We start from the raw sequence: 16,307 nt of genomic DNA, 5'->3' as shown, positions 1-16,307 counted from the left end.
TTGTTTAATGTTGGTTAATGAAAAGAAGGCTTCTTAAATCTAAATGTTCCATGTCTCTATTGTCATTTTAATAGGCAAATATATAAAACCACAAAGGCAGCATTAGCTACTGGCTGTTTTGAGGGTCGCTGCCTACCCCACCTCCCCCCAATCACCTCCCTTTGGCATAAAAAGTTTTTACGCTGTTGCATTTGACAGAAACATGCATTTCAGCATTGGGAAAACACTGCCTCTAAAAGATGTCTGACCCATATTCAACCTTGCAACCCTCCTGTTTGCTCATAAAAGGTGTATCATACCCATTTTCTGTTTTCTGTTTGGATAAAAGCAACTTGCCACCTGAGAAATCCATGTTTTGCTTTTTTTTTTTTTATAGACACGCTGCCACCAGTTAGTTATTCCACCATATGTGCCAACATGTCAGCAAACAATTTGGTGTTATATTTTGTTTTCATTTTATTTTTGGAAAGGGAAAAAAAAACACCAAAGCTAAAACAAACAAACAAACAACAAATACAAACAAACAAAAAACAAAAAACAGATTCACAACATTGAAAACCTCAGAAGAGCTAGCACAGCTCCTTCAGAAACTAATTCCTGCAGGACCGTCCACAATACACTAAAGTAAAACCAAGCTGCTTTTGCCAGTACTCTTCCAGGCAAGGCCAGGAAGCTCAGAAAAGCTGGAGAAACTTAGCTGGTAACTAATGCAGGAACTTAACCTAGCAGCTTGCTCAACTAAGCCTGCTATTGCTGTTTGTGCTGCTCACACTTCATGTAGATGACAGAAACTCAAGCACTTTTTCACAGAGAAAGAAAGCTCTAGGGTAATTACAGCAATACCCACGGAAACCAGGCTGTCTACTCCTGTCTTGAACTGCAATGCAAGTACATTGACAGTCCTTTTCCTTTATTTTATTTTGTTTCATTTTATTTAAGCACTACTGCCTCACATTTCCTGTGTCAACATCCTCCCTGCCCACAGTTCTTAGCCTTTTCCAGATCCAAACCTATTTCATAACCCCATCAGAGCAGTTTGGGAGAGCCTAAGAAAAGGAAAAATGAAGACTTTCCTTGCCTACTGCAGTATGAAAAGGAAAGATAAATAGGACAACTCTGTGAGAACTTTCATCCGTAAATCAGCAGTCCTTGCTGCCCTATTAGTGCCAACTCAAACTCGTTCCTTTAAAACAGCATACTGCAATCTAGGCTCACCTCTCTGGAAGATTAGTTGAACACTTTCTGAAGGAAAAAGTCTCAGTTGGTAATTGTACAAACCCTAAAATTTTGCTACAAAGCATGCAGCCTTCCAAGCATTCTGTTTATAGTATCGCAAAGCAAGTTGAACAATTGCCTTCCAGCTCTGATGAATAACCTGAAACAAATGCAATGATTTTATAAACATTATTGTCTGCTCTTGATAGTAAAGGCTGGTGATTTACCACTTCTGTAAGGAGACAGCTCAATTTACCACCAACCCTCAAATCCTTACATTGGAATAAAAGTTACAATGCTTTATGAGGAATTTCTTCCAATTGTTTTCACTTACTTGCCTCGAAACGATTTTAATGTGCATTTATGAAGAGAAGCAGTTGAAGAAAGGGGACAGCTGGGATCTAGGACTACCATATGTGTATCTCCATAATACATGCCTTCCAATAAATGTTGACCTGGTGGTGCAGGATTAGCACTGTCTCTTCTTAGGCTTCAATCCTACGTTAGGATTAGGGTTTTTGGAGCACTCTGTATTACTCCAGTCTTAAAAGACAGTATTGCATAATATCCACCATACCAAGCAATCTATTGGCCATGGCTGCCTACAAAATATCTATTGAATTATTTACTCGGCAAACTTTCTTTCCAATAGTATCACTTTGTGGTCAGTTCATTACTAACCCCGTTTAGAGAATGGTGTAAAAAAGTCTTCTGAAGTTAGGAAAGACAACTCCATTGACTCCAATCCACTCAAGTTTTGGTAGGTTTGGCAGAAAAAATCCTTAAAAAAAAAAAAAGATTTGAATTTCTTCAAAACTTAGAAATGAAAGAGCTGCCAAAGATGCTTTTTCTTTCTTTCATTGTTTGTGCAACTCCAGTTCAATGCAGCTCAAGTTGCCCAGTTGAACATGTAAACACTGGTAATGCAGCAAATGTGAGATTACATTTTGGACCAGATTTTCTAGAGATTAAGTTCCACATAAACACTAAAATAACAAGTCAGTTTTTCAATAAAGCTCCTCCGGCTCCAGTTTTGGAGGCTCTACATGTCAAACCGGGCTGTTGACTGTTTTGAAAAACTGAGGGTGGATCCTCAGCAGCTTTTACTGTCACTTTGTATGACAATTTACACCTGCTGGAGACCTGCACCCCAAGGCCTAACACTAATACAGGAAAAAAAGCCATTTCTGATGATGCAAAATCCTTTCTCTTTAACATCTGCTTTAAGCCCCACTAAAACCCATTTTTAAGTCTTTTAAAATGAGCACAAATACAAAGCTCACTTTCTTTATTTCTCCTTATAAAAAGTATGCTTTTAAGAGCAGGTATGTCTTCTTTGGCTACCTTTTGCACAAAATTCACTAACACTGGTCATCTTATTGAGGACCAGGGTTACCTCCTTGAGGACAGCAGCCCCAAGGCAATGGGTGCAGGTCTCTCTCTTCCCTAAAACTGATATACGGAAACTCAAATCCACTTCCTAGGCTCTTTATCTGACAAAAGCTCTTCCATCCAGATTAGGCTCACCACCTGACAGTGTGCTGATTCTATCTCCACTGCTTATAGGATAGCTGAACCTCAAAATCCTACTGCTGATCCCAAAGGGGAACCTGGAGCAAGGCTTCTTCAAACACGTGTAATCTAGACTCACAAAAAGATGGAAAAAGGTTCTCACCTGAGCTGAACTCAGATTGTTATCCCACATCTGCCCCAACACCCACCCTCAAATAGAGGAGAAAATTAGTGAATATATTAAGCCATTCTGTGTAACATTCCTCACAAAGAACTGTCCTGTGATTGTGTTCACCAAAGGCAATCATTGATAATCATTGAAAGTATCTAGAAATAGATGCTCAGTTTCCACAGCCCTTAACTACTCCTTACTAACATACCTAAATAGATAAAAAGACTATCAGCACAACGGCTAGAATCACTTATACAGGGGTTAGACCAGTGTGAGAAACCTGTTTTTCCAAGGAGATTGGGACCTGAACTTCAAATTGGCTAGCCATCATCAGGGAATAAGGGAAAATCCAGCTTAGGGAGGGGCTGGGAAATAAGTATCTTTCAAATAAGAGGGAAAGATAATGGATGCACCTATACATATACATACACACATAGAGAGATACATCTATATATTAGAAGCATGATGCAAATTAATGCATACCTGAATTTGCATAAGACCTCTAGCTTTTTGGCCCACTGCCTTCACATAATCACACTTGTGTTCTGTATCTTGGTAATATGAGATCCTCTAAGAGAGCGGTAGTGTGGAACAGTATCAAAGAGTAGGAGACATTACAGATGATAAAGATGGATGTTTTATTTATTACGTAAACAAATGATTTCAGTTTCTCATTTAATTTATCTGATGAACTTTTCAAACAAGCTCCACTGGTATTTCACCTTGATCTGGCTCATAACTTCTTTCAGTATCTGCCCTAAAGAAGCTGTTCTGACCATGTGTCCTGTTTGGATACGAGGGAGAAAGGTTTGCTAAGGGTACCTGAAACCAAAACCACAAGTAGGAAGACACAAAAATGGAAATGGTATACAGAGTCAAATGACAAGAACAGTATGTTCACTGTCCAATTCCTCCCATGATCTTCTCTTCCTTCCTTCTGGCATTTTTCTGTCACGTGAGCATTCATGTAAGCCCTCAAGCCCCTCAGGAATCTGAGTCATCCTTGAAGTCTCCAAAGCATTTAGGAGTGACAGAACAATTCACTTACCATTGCATTAACATTCTTTGGAGACTTCTGAAAACAGGACTTTGACTCATGATCCAGGGAACCAATCCTGTACATTTTACTCTAAACTATTCTTTGAAACTTACTGAAGATTTTTCTAAGCAGCCTATTTTACCCATTGTGGAACACTGTGACAGAGAGATGAACTCTGACAGCATTACTGCAGACTTTTCTCAGAAGTTAGCAACTAAACACCACTAAGGATATACTGTATATGTAAAAGAAATTATCAGCAATGTCAAGCTCAGAAAATACAAATACGCAATTTTGGAATTTAAAAAATCATTCTGAATATTTCTAACCAAAAAAAAGGGTGAAAATCTCAAAAACCACATTCCTGGATTCACCATAGTAATAGCTGTTTTAATACAAAAAGAACATCTAGCCCAGCATCCTATCTTTCACATTGCCTTGTAGTGGATACTTAGGAAAGACTATACAGATGGAACAGAATCATTACTGACATGCCCTCCTGCTTCCTGTGATCATGTACCTATTAGCCTTCCCAAACCACTCGCCATGCCATTGCCACTGGTGGACCTTTCCTGTACTTATTTTTCCAGTCTCTTCTGAACCCAACATGATGGTGCAATTTAATTGAGTTAAAGACTTATTTTTGTTTCAAACATGTTGTTTCATAGTCTGAATAAACATCCCCTAATGCCATTATTGTAATATACAGTTAATATTCATTCCCTACTTGCCTTTTTCATATGTTTCTTGATCTTACCGATCCCCCTCAGCCTTGTATGGTCTACCTCGTCTATTTCAAACTACAAAGCACAGCTATACACAAATATTATTACAGAGATCATTCAAATGACTTCAGTACATCGTGTTTAAAACAAGTGCCCGTTTCTAGAAATTAATGTTAATGACAGCAACATTTGGCAAGTGTTCTTCTCACTTCTCTATTCCATTCCCCTCAAGCACCATGATTCTCTATTGGAGTGGGTGTCTTGGAAGATCTGATTTCAAGATAGCTGTGGAAGCCCAAAGAGTAAATCTGCCATGCAGGACCTGAGCAAGTGGTATCAGGTGAGATGCTGCAGGCAGGTATTCCTGCTGGAATGGTCACACAAGTAGTGACATGTCAAGGTAGGAAAGCTAATACATGGCATCAGCTGAGGGGGCTATGAGAACAGGGATCATTAATTGAAATAATTGCTAAACCATCTTTCTTACACCAACTTTATATGAGAACACAAAGGGAAATATTAGAAGAAAGAGACCACTACCTACATACACAACATTTGTGTCTCCAGGAGATTTGACATCAGACTTCAACAAGAATTTAAAAGCATGGCTCAAATTTTCTACCATTTGCACATAGTGCTAGAATTCTGCTTTTTGTTCCCTTCCTTCAGAAAGAAATGGAAAAATGTGGCGAAGGAAAAAAGAATACCAAGCCCTTGAATCCAGTACTTCACTATTGTGGTTTCAGAAATCTTCAAGGAAGCTTTCGCTGAGAAGTCCACTGTTTTTTCCAAAAAAATAAAATCCTTTTTTTTTTTTTCAAAAAAAGTTTACCAGAGTTGAAATTAAAAAAAAAAAAGGTAAGAAAAAAATGCCTTTCCCTGATAAATAAAGGACATTTTACAGAAAAGAGAAACTTGAGTAAGTAATCACAAGGACACTTTTGATGATGAATACACAAACCATTCTAAAATGATCAATGAATATTGCAAAACACAAGGTTTCCCTAGAACCACTATTTTCTTACGTGCAATGGTACAACACCAAACACATGCTCATGACCTGTCCTGGAGAACCCCACCCCTTAATGGGCTACAATCACCTATCACCTGAACACCCACGGAGTAGGTTTCTTATTTGTGTGCAGTTAACAGATACACAGAACTTGAAAAGAAATGCTCAAAATCTTTTGCCTGCAGCTGCTTTGTGAAACATGGTGGTATTCCTTAAACTTCGCACTACACACATGCTCTAAGTATGGCTGTAACAAATGCCTCTTATGGGCAATGAACCTAAAGAATTTTTTCATGTTGCTCCAACAGTTTTTGTAATAATCTACTTAATCTATTGAAACTACCACTTAAGAAAACCATAAACACAGACAAATCTGCATCTGAGGTGGAAACAGTGGTTCAGTTTTCCTGCAATACACTCGATCTGCTGCAACAGTATTTGGTTTAAGGCGTTTTGCTCTTAAATTTGAACCCTCACAATCAATGAGATTATAAAGACCCATGATTTTCTACGCGCATCTCAGTAAAATAGACTTCTTTGCTATCTGTAGCATAGGAAATACTAATTTAATATAAGACCTCATCTCTGTTGTGCGTGATGCCTGCCCATTTGCTGAGCAGAAGTAAACAGCTCCATGGACATTGTGCCAATGTTGCACTGAGTTCAAGTCTCTTGATGTCATTTGCTTGTTCCATTCCTGAACAAATGGGCACCACTGCCTGTCCTTTTAAGACACCAAAGCCATTTTCACAACTTTTAGCATTTCCAAAATAAATAAACAAAAAAGCTCCTTAATGTGACATCTTACTTGGCGCTTCTATCTTTTCATTTGGTACTCATGCCTGAATTTTAGACAGACACATAGACAGGGCAGCCACTTCACAACAGTGCCTAAACACAACAAAGTTCCTTATCAATTATTTTTAAATAAGTTTTCCATTTTTTGACATAGGGTTTTAAAATAATTTTGTATGAATTTGATCCTGCTTTTTTGCATCTACGGTGTCACTGTCTAGGGAAAGCCAGCAGCCTCCAGTTTGACATTAATGGGAGGCTTGGAGAGCCACAGCTCTGTTAGCAATAAGCTTGGAGTTCTCACTGATGTTCAATTGAATGTAGGCCACTCAGAGTTGCAATGCTGGATTAACAATCCTCTATAAACTAGGAGAGAAGTTAATGACATATACAAACAAACAGCAGTCCTGATGAATTGAAGGAAAAACTTGGTACAACTGAAGTAAATTATCCATTCTATCATATTGTCCCTTAGCTTGTCTTGCCTCTGGGCTTTCTCTGGAGCCTCATTAACTGCTACACACTCAACTGAAGTAGTACTCTAAATCTTTCTTCCAGGTTAACTACTGCTTATACCTACTTTCTTTTACATCTATGTAGAGACACTGCCAGGACCAGAAAAATCTGGTCTGGATTAACTCAAAAGTACTTTTTTTTTTTTTTGGTTTGTTTTGCTTATTTTCTCTCACACACACAAAAATGAAACATTTTCCTTTGGGTCAAACAAAGCGTGTAACTTTACATGGAAAATGAAACTATTTTCATTTCAAGTTGGTAACATCCTCAAGGTCTATATCATAAGAAGCATTTTCTTCCTGTGCGCTGGTAATAAAAGCTGCGGAAATGGCTACATTAATGAATCTTTCAAAAGCCCGAGGTGACTTCTTTGTTCTCTCTCACTAACTCTCAGGACTCTCCAGAATCAGATGAGGATTTTACCCTAAGCACTGCAGCATCCAGGAGGCTACAAAGTCATTCTCACTATCTCTATAAATAACGTTTCAAGTCCACAAAAAGTGGAAGATGATTAACAGGAGAGTCTGAAGCACAACCTTCATTACACTGAAGAGGAAACTGTATCAGGAGCTGAGAAACTTGCTTAGTCAGGCACTTATCTACTTGTTAAGCTTTCGGGGAACATGAAAATTCTGAAAATGTTCTGAAAGCACTGAAGTTGCTCCTGTAGATCACATCAAATATTTCTGAAAGGATCTCCATTGTGAAAAGAGTTTCATAAATGCAACCTGAATTTCTGAATAGTTTCAGCAGTTGCATTTTCAGTGAATGAATGCATAATTTCGCACAAAATATTTAGGCAAATTTTCGTTTATACCACCTATGAAACTGTTTCAGCATTTCCACTCTCCTACACGAGTAACACAAAAGCAGTACTTAGAAACAGTATTTTGTCTGATTTCTCTTGACAGAAATACCTGGAAGATATTCAAGATCTTACGGTAAACATTCATTTCTTTTTTATATGTGGTGGAAATACTAGTTGGTGCCAAAAAGTTTTGATGCACTGGGACCAGGGTGCTTATTCTTATATAATCAAACCCTAAACAAATTCAAATTCGCATGGCAGTCTGGCTTCCTGTCCTGTAAATGCAACTCTAAGCCTATTACTATAAATCACCAATGGGATACAGAACCCATTCTTTGCTGTCATATTAATATATATATTTTTTATTGCTTCTCTGACTGATTTCAGAAGCAGTTTCTTAGTTATGACTGCAAAAAAAAAAAAAAGAAACAACTAAATAAATGAAGTTCCTCAGCTTCTTCAAAGGAAATCATTCAAGCTCCACACTTAAGTCTAAATATATCAATACATATACTCACAATTTTAAGTACAAAAACTATTTTTCAGAAGATAATGCTGAAATATTGTTCCTCTTTATTTGCTAATACATACCTGAAAAACAGAATTCTGGTACTTTAATATAACAGTCTGAGTTATCAGTAGTGGAAAACTTCTCAGCCTGTACTGGCCACAATATAAATACACTAGGAATACTTTCAAATAATCACTTTAGGGATTTTTTGATGATTCACATACACTGAAACAGAACACCTCATTTTCAAGATGCCTGTATACTTATACATAAATTATGTTGGAGAAACTGTGCGAGAGGAAAAATCTTATATAAAAACGTACTTCTTTCCCATTCAAGCTTATTTCACTAAAAGAATTAAAAAAAAATCACCTACGAGTTTTCTCTTTCTAGTACATTGTCTGATACAATAGCTAATGCAAGAAAAGAATTAGAATGGAAAACTCTATATTACATCCTACAATAAAAAATCAATTTTTTTTCCTTAAAGAACTACACAATTTTAAATTTTCTTCATTTTTAAGGGAAAGCCAGCTTTCAAGGTCATACAACAGAACCTTGTCCTCTCTGTATAGCTCTTCTTATAAGAAGAAAAAAAGACATGAAAACATGCCCACTAACATATGAACCAAAGTATACCCAAAAGGTTCCCAAAATTCTGGATGCCCAACTCTTGCTAAGGATTGTCTGTAACACTGCCTTCTAAATAAATTCAGCAAATACATCTTTCCATTCCTTTAAACTCTTCAGTTCTTATCATAGAATCACAGAACGGTTTGGGTTGGAAGGGACCTTAAAGACCATCTGGTTCTAACACCCCTGCCATGGGCAGGAACACCTCCCACCAGACCAGGTTGCTCAAAGCCCCATCCAGCCTGGCCTTGAACACCTCCAGAGATGGGGCATCCACAGCTTCTCTGGGCAGCCTGTGCCAGTGCATCACCACCCTCAGAGCAAAGAATTTCTTCCTTATATCTAATCTAAATCTACCCTCATTCAGTTTAAAGCCTTTATCCCTTGTCCTATCACTATACCCCTTGACAGAGAGTCCCTCCCCAGGTTTCCTCTAGGAACCCTTTAGGTACTGGAAGGCTGCTAAAAGGTCTCCCCGAAGCCTTCTCTTCTCCAGGCTGAACAACCCCAACTCCCTCAGCCTTTCTTCACAGGAGAGGTGCTCTAGCCCCTTGATCATTCTCGTGGACTCCTCTGGACCTGCTCTATCAGGTCCATGTCTTTTCTAGTGCTGGGAGCCCCAGAGCTGGATGCAGTACTCCAGGTGGGGCTGCATGAGGGTGAAGATTCAACTAAGGTATAATCACTCTGCTGAGGAGGTTATACTATAGTCCAACACTTACTGCTGTAGCAACTTTCTCTTCAGTTAATATTTTCTTTTGTAAAGATAGAGTACAAAAGCTTTGCCCTGACTCTCATTTCTGTTCCTATGGCACAATAACTCATGTCTGCTCCAGTCTTAGTTAAGAAAGTACATACCAATTGTTTCCAAACATTTATTTCCATAACCTATAAGGCCCCTTAACAATAAATTTTGCTAAATCCTCCAAATTCTCTACACAATCATTCTTCTAAAGTATGTCCAATTTTAATTAATGCTTTAATTACTCACTATTACTATTATTTGTTAGTTACAGGCTTCACAAAGACAAAATACAAGTTGCTAGTTCATGTTCATTCTTGCCCCTCTTTTATCCAAAACTACTTATTGTGCTCTGATACAATTTCTCTAAGCAACGTGTACATATGGAGTATTTTGAGATGCTCAGGAAGGATCTGGACTGAAGCTAATGGAAGCAGTAAAAAACAATCCTGTCTTGTGGTCTTATCCAAACTTTCAAGTTTGTACACTGTACACTAAAGTCAAAAGGATAATGTTAAAACACAGAAATTCATGGAAATTATCAGACAGCAAAAGCAGTCACTACAGAAAGCTGAGACTCTGGAATCTGCCTAACAAGGAAGTTCACTGCCAACCTTTCAACTCATGCTCAAGTCTACTGGAAAACAATTTTGTCTAAAAAATTGTTCTAATTTGTCTGAATTTTCTAATACAGCAAGCAATTATGCAGCAGCTATTATTTTCAATGGCTAATTTCTCAACTGTTTAAATCACGCTGCTTATCATAAATCAACACTGCCAAGAATTGATTGCATTCTAGAGCACAGTATAATGACAGCGACTATATTTGGAATCAGAGACCAGAGAATTTTGCTGCTCTCTGCTTTGTCTGTGTTTGTTTGATTGTTTGTTTTGTTTTTTCTGTAATCCATATGCAATGAGCGTTTTCACTGGTTATACATAATTTCTGGGACTGACACATACATTATAGGCTGAAATCCTACACTTTCAGGTGAAGACATGGTCTCTCTTGCTTTAAGAAAGATTTACACACAACATGGATTCCAAACTTCTGGTTAATTTTAGTATATTTTATAGCATTTATCTCAAGGTATACATCAACATAGGCCATACTGGCTTAGAAATTTTTTATTTTTAGAAAGTTGAGATGAATTAACAAAAGATATGAAGCTAATACAAACAACATAAAACAGTAAAGATGCACAATCCAGAATAAAATTGTGACTTTGATGAACTAAGACACAGCCACCTACAGCAGTGTTAGATCAAAGAAGAGCATCCATACACAATTTAACTTATACATAATAACTACACACTCTGAGCAGATTATTCTTTACTTTTCTGTGTGTTCCATGCAGAGAAATCTTTACTGTGACTTATTACCTCCTCCAGGGAGTAAGTATTCAAAAAAAAAAAAAAAAAAGACTCAGATAACAAGAAGACTTGAAGAAACAAGAGACTGAGATTGATGCGGCTGTCACATAGCTCCTGCTTTCTTAATTTATTATGACAGTCTGAGAATCTTACTTCGCAGTTGACAGCAACCAAGATTAATTCTACACTTTTGATTATTTCCCTATACCTAACAAAAAACTTCAGGCCTACAGTGATTTATATACTCTCTTGTTTCAGTACTTCTTAGATCGCATTGGCTTAAGAAAGCAAACATAGAGCAAATTAACACGTAAAGAAAGTTATATGTCATTTGAACACAAAAGATTAATGTCAGGTGATCAAACATCAGAGTAATTCTGAGGGGAAAATGTTCAGATACAGAATTAGAAAAAGCAGAGTTTTATAACGAAAGCAGTGTGTTCAGATCCTAGTTTCAGAGAAAGCTGGATATTGGAGGCCTTTCCATTGGTCACAATGAAAATTCCTTATTTTTATTGGATTTCCAGAGTGAACCTGGATGCATTTTCAAAATTAGTCTCCAGTTTTCAGACTTCCTAGAGCAAAAATCCTATTTTCAAAGGTGTTAGTTAACTGAATTCTATGGAACTACATCTGTGGGGAAAAAAAAGGGAGCAGTTCATCTGAGCTACAGAAAATACACACCTTATGATCTGAGGATCACACACCCAAAATGCCTATTTCTCTCTAGTGACTTCAAACTGAGTACAGATAGACGTCTTATATGCAGACGTTTACACTCCACTAACTGAACCTCAGCCCAGGACATTTAAAGTAATGGTAGTTAAATGTTTTTCAAATTTGCATTGCAAACACAGTGACAATGATTCTCATCCATCTATCACCGAATCATCAAGAGATGAGGCTGAAATTGCTCAGTTTGAAAATTTCTAGTTACCAGGTGCCATAAAACTAAATCTGATATTTACAGGGGGGAGAACATTATAACAAGTATGTTACTTATAATCCCATTTCAAAGGAGACATATAATTTATTTCTAGGACTGTGCTACCACTTACACTATCCAGACTCTCACAACATGCAGGCAACCAAATAATAGAAGTAAACATACATGTACAGAAATTGTATGTAAAAATCTAATACAGAGTTGCCTATGGAACATTTACTTCTCATCCTAGCTATTCATATTTGCTCAGCATCTACTCTTCAGTCTGCAGAACAGCAGTACATGTTATAAAGTCTGATGCATGCCCGTGTACCAAAAATACTAAATACTTAAAATTGCCGTGATGAATCACAGCTGTTATCATTCATCTAACATACAGACTGATGGAAGATTTGAAAACAGTAATACAATAAAAACTAGTTCCCCAAAGAGACATATCACAAAGCAATCACAAAGACACAATCACTACCGGTCATCATTTGCAGAAGTAGAGAATACATAAAGATTTAAAACACACACACATTTCTACTGTTAAAACTTGCATTTCAACACTTTTCACTATGCCTGTAAATATATATTATACAGAGAGCCATTCCCATCTTGTGCCTGGGCCCCTCAAATTTAGAACAAATCTCTCCATTACTCAACCACTGAGCCCTGATTCGGGAGTCTGGCTTCCTTCTCTTAAGACGTAAAATAACTGCTGAGTCCTAAAGTTCTGCTCAAGAAAATCTCTCACTAGAACCACTGGAAATGAGTTTCAAGATTTAGATTAATAACTTTCTCAGAAAACAAAACAAAACAATAGAAAAACTCATGTAATTTAATAAAAATGAAGAATTATGAAGAGAAGGCTATCGGGTTTATTCAACGCTCCTCTGTCTGCCAAGGTGTTTAGGATTAGCAGCCCAGAAAATCTGTAAGAAAGTGATAATATTATCTGATTGATAATATTATCTGATTGATAATATTATCAGAGGCCCTGCTGATGTGCTGGAGCAGGACAATACTACGGCTCATCTCATAGTCTCCTGGAATTAGGAAAGAAGGGCAAGGAAAACTGGAAGACAGCCAAGAAAATGGACTACTTTTCTCAGTTTCTCTTTAAAGTATTTATGAAACTAAAACACAAAATGAAACAAAAACTTCCCAAAGTTGTTTAGTTTTATATTAAAAATGTTCATATTAAAACAAAAAAAATCTATTTGAACTGTTGGGAAACAAAGAAAAATAAACATAAGTAATAAAGCATTCATTTGGAGTTCAAGCAAGCAACACACTGCACACAGCTGTCTGGAAATGAAGAAAAATAAAGCCGTATTAAAAGGAAGGCACTGGTTCCTTTAATCATACTAGTGATTATGCAATCCTTAATCAGCTATGTATCACCACTTGACATTTTGCATCTGGGAGTTTTAGAAGCGATTTCACATACACGTGCAACTTTTCTCCCACTTCATGTTGACAGGCAAATTAGGTTATAAACCCCTGTACCTGTGTACACATTCAGACAAACCCAGGGGTAGAAATACATAGATCTCAGGTTCTAACTGTTGTGTTGTTGGTTTGTTGTTGTTGCTTGTTTTTGAAAGAAAAACTGGAACATTCATTGAAAAGGTACATTCATGAATGGTACAATGAGGTATACATACACATGCATACATACTAATGTTCGTTTTGTAATCTGAGTCAGACTGTAGGCTACTACTATCCAGTCAGGAATTAAGCTTACATGTCAGAATTGAAATCCCTTCTCTCTTAATGTAAGCCAACAGATCTTAAAGGAGCACAGCAAGACAAGAACTTGGGTCTAGATCCTAACTTCACACCTCAGAAGAAAAGAAATCATGTCATTTTAAACACGAGCCTGGTTTTCATACTGACTTGGGATCCCAAGAACCATTTTATAACAGGCAGATGTTACTTCGAGGACATCCAGTCTGTTCCTGGTTTGTCTCTTAAGTTTCTCCTTTAGCTGCAGGCTCCTAAATGCCTTGCTGTGTTGTTGCTCTGCCCCACCTGCCAAAGCTGGTAGACTGGTACCACTCTCGGAGCAGGTTCAGGGAAAAGCACCAGGGAAAGCACTACCTCTCTTTTCCTGCAAGGAACTCCATGTGACAGTTACTTTGTCAAGAAAGGCAAAAAAACATCTGAGAACAGGCAAACAAAACACTGAAGTCCATTTTTCCAGGCTGAAAAATCAGACCTGCTGCCCAATGCACACCTTCAAGACTGGGGACATAACAAGGATTTTGCCATTGACTTTTTGGTACTGAAGTCAAGATGACACTGTGCTTGTATACCACATTGAACATTCAACTCTTGAAGAGGGCTCTGTGGAATCTATGATGAACACTAGAACTTGCAATCCTGGCTTAATTTTCATAAACATTTTCATAAATTTTCCTGGCTTTATTTTCATATATCATAATTTCACTCTGCTTCCTAGGACTCTTCTGAATCACAGACACAGGATCAGCTGCTGAAGAACCATATGCCTTTATTGGACCACCAAAATCAATTCTTGTAGTTATTTCCAGAAGTATGACATACAAGACAATTAATTGAGATATCATACTATTGGCGTCCAAATTTAGCGAATCTGTTATTTTCCTGTAAACAAGAGAAATCGAAGTTACACAGAATATTTGAAATAGGAATATATAAGCAGGGTTTCATAAAAGTAGAGATTCTATTCCTGACTATGTTGCAGACATCCTGAGTGAAGATCAGGAAGTCACTTTGCCTTAGTTCCTCATCTATAAAAAAAACTATTAAAATTATAATTCTTTTTCTTACAGGATTTTGTGAAGACAAATCTATTAGTATTTGCAAGGTGCTCACATATGTTCCCATGTCACAGAAATTAATACCATGGAAAAACCTATAAATAAAAGAAATACATCTCTAAATAAATTATGATAAAATTTTTGTCCAGTTAAGATGAGTGCAACCTGGAAGAGAGATGTGCTTTTTCAAAAAAAACAATGCAAACTCCCTGTTAAAAAGAGACAATCTGAAGGGAGAGCTGAGAAAATAAAAAACAAAAACCTCCAAAAAGCAGAGAGCTGAGCAGCACTTCATATCTATTTATATTCATATCTGATTAGGTATGCAAAGAAAATTATCACTCCATGCAATTCAATCCTTTAACCTTTTAATCCTTTAACATTTTTCACACAGATTTGGTTTGACAAACGAACAGAAAACAATGAGTTGTGACAATTTTTTTCTTTTTTCTTTTTTTTTTTTTAGGAAGAATTCCCCAACTACATGTACACAAAACTCTGCCTCCAGGTAAAAAAGACAGAAGAGAAGAATTTGGAGGAAGTATCACATGGTTGTCTCATATCAATGGCAATCACTTTTTGTTTTTACATATTTTTCTTTCACACTTTTTTCCCCCCATTTTTTGACAGTCTGATCAGAGATGGCTGAATTCCAGAAAGCCTCGAACGGTCGAGTATTAGCTGACACGTAAGCCCTTTGGCAAGGAAATTTTGCAAAGTTAGGCTCACCGCTTTCTCACTCACATAGATATGGCACTCTCTTCTACTTTCTATTTCCAGATGCTGAATAACTTCTTAAGACTTGCTCAGGTATATCAGTAACAACTGCTTTCACTAAGGTTTCTATCAAGCTTTTCCTGAATAAATCCCTAGGTTTATTAGTGTTAAGCAATGCTTCAGACCAAAACAGAATATAATACTCTCCCAGGAAGCTAATATTTTTATACAGTAGGGGAGAGATGAATCTAAGACAATAGTACTCCACACAAGAGTCCTTTAGGAGAAAGGCAAAATAATTCAATGCTTTTTCCGAATATCCAAGTGGAGCACACTACTGCAACTTTTTGAATTCTGCAACTGCAGTAACCAAACACTACTGCTCTACCTCATTCAATTCAGCAGGGCTATGAAGGCTAATCAGTAAAACTGCAATTCTTTGCAGCAACCTTTTCTGGACTTGATGACTATTTTAACTTCTTTTCCATCTTCTCTTCCATGCAAGAGAATTAAACCTTTTATTTCATTCTTTTGGCATTAGCCATCTTATCTACAACACTCATTAGTCTCATTGCTCTCTTCTGGCATCTTCCAAATGCAATGCCTCACACTGAACAGTCCTCCAACAGCTGAAGCCTAATCACTGCTTAAGGAGTAGAGGTTTTTTCCATATGACAATTCCTATCACAATAGCTTAAAAGCAAACAAAAACAAACAAAAAAAACCACCACACCCAGTAAATTTTCTCTTCTCCTCCTAAGTACATCTTAAAGCCTCTGTATTGGCAGCTAAACAAAGCTC

At 37.2% G+C, this 16,307-nt stretch overlaps 1 protein-coding gene across 15 annotated transcripts in view; it reads right to left on the bottom strand.

Moving 5' to 3' along the window:
• Window positions 1–16,307, bottom strand: part of SCUBE1 (signal peptide, CUB domain and EGF like domain containing 1) — a 243,929-nt gene that overhangs the window by 159,976 nt on the left and 67,646 nt on the right. The window lies entirely within an intron of this gene.

This window comes from Anser anser (assembly GCF_964211835.1).
Source record: "Anser anser genome assembly, chromosome: 1".
NCBI classification, from domain to species: domain Eukaryota; kingdom Metazoa; phylum Chordata; class Aves; order Anseriformes; family Anatidae; genus Anser; species Anser anser.
The sequence above is the reverse complement of the archived record's forward strand: the minus strand, read 5'-3'. Positions and strand labels throughout refer to the sequence as shown.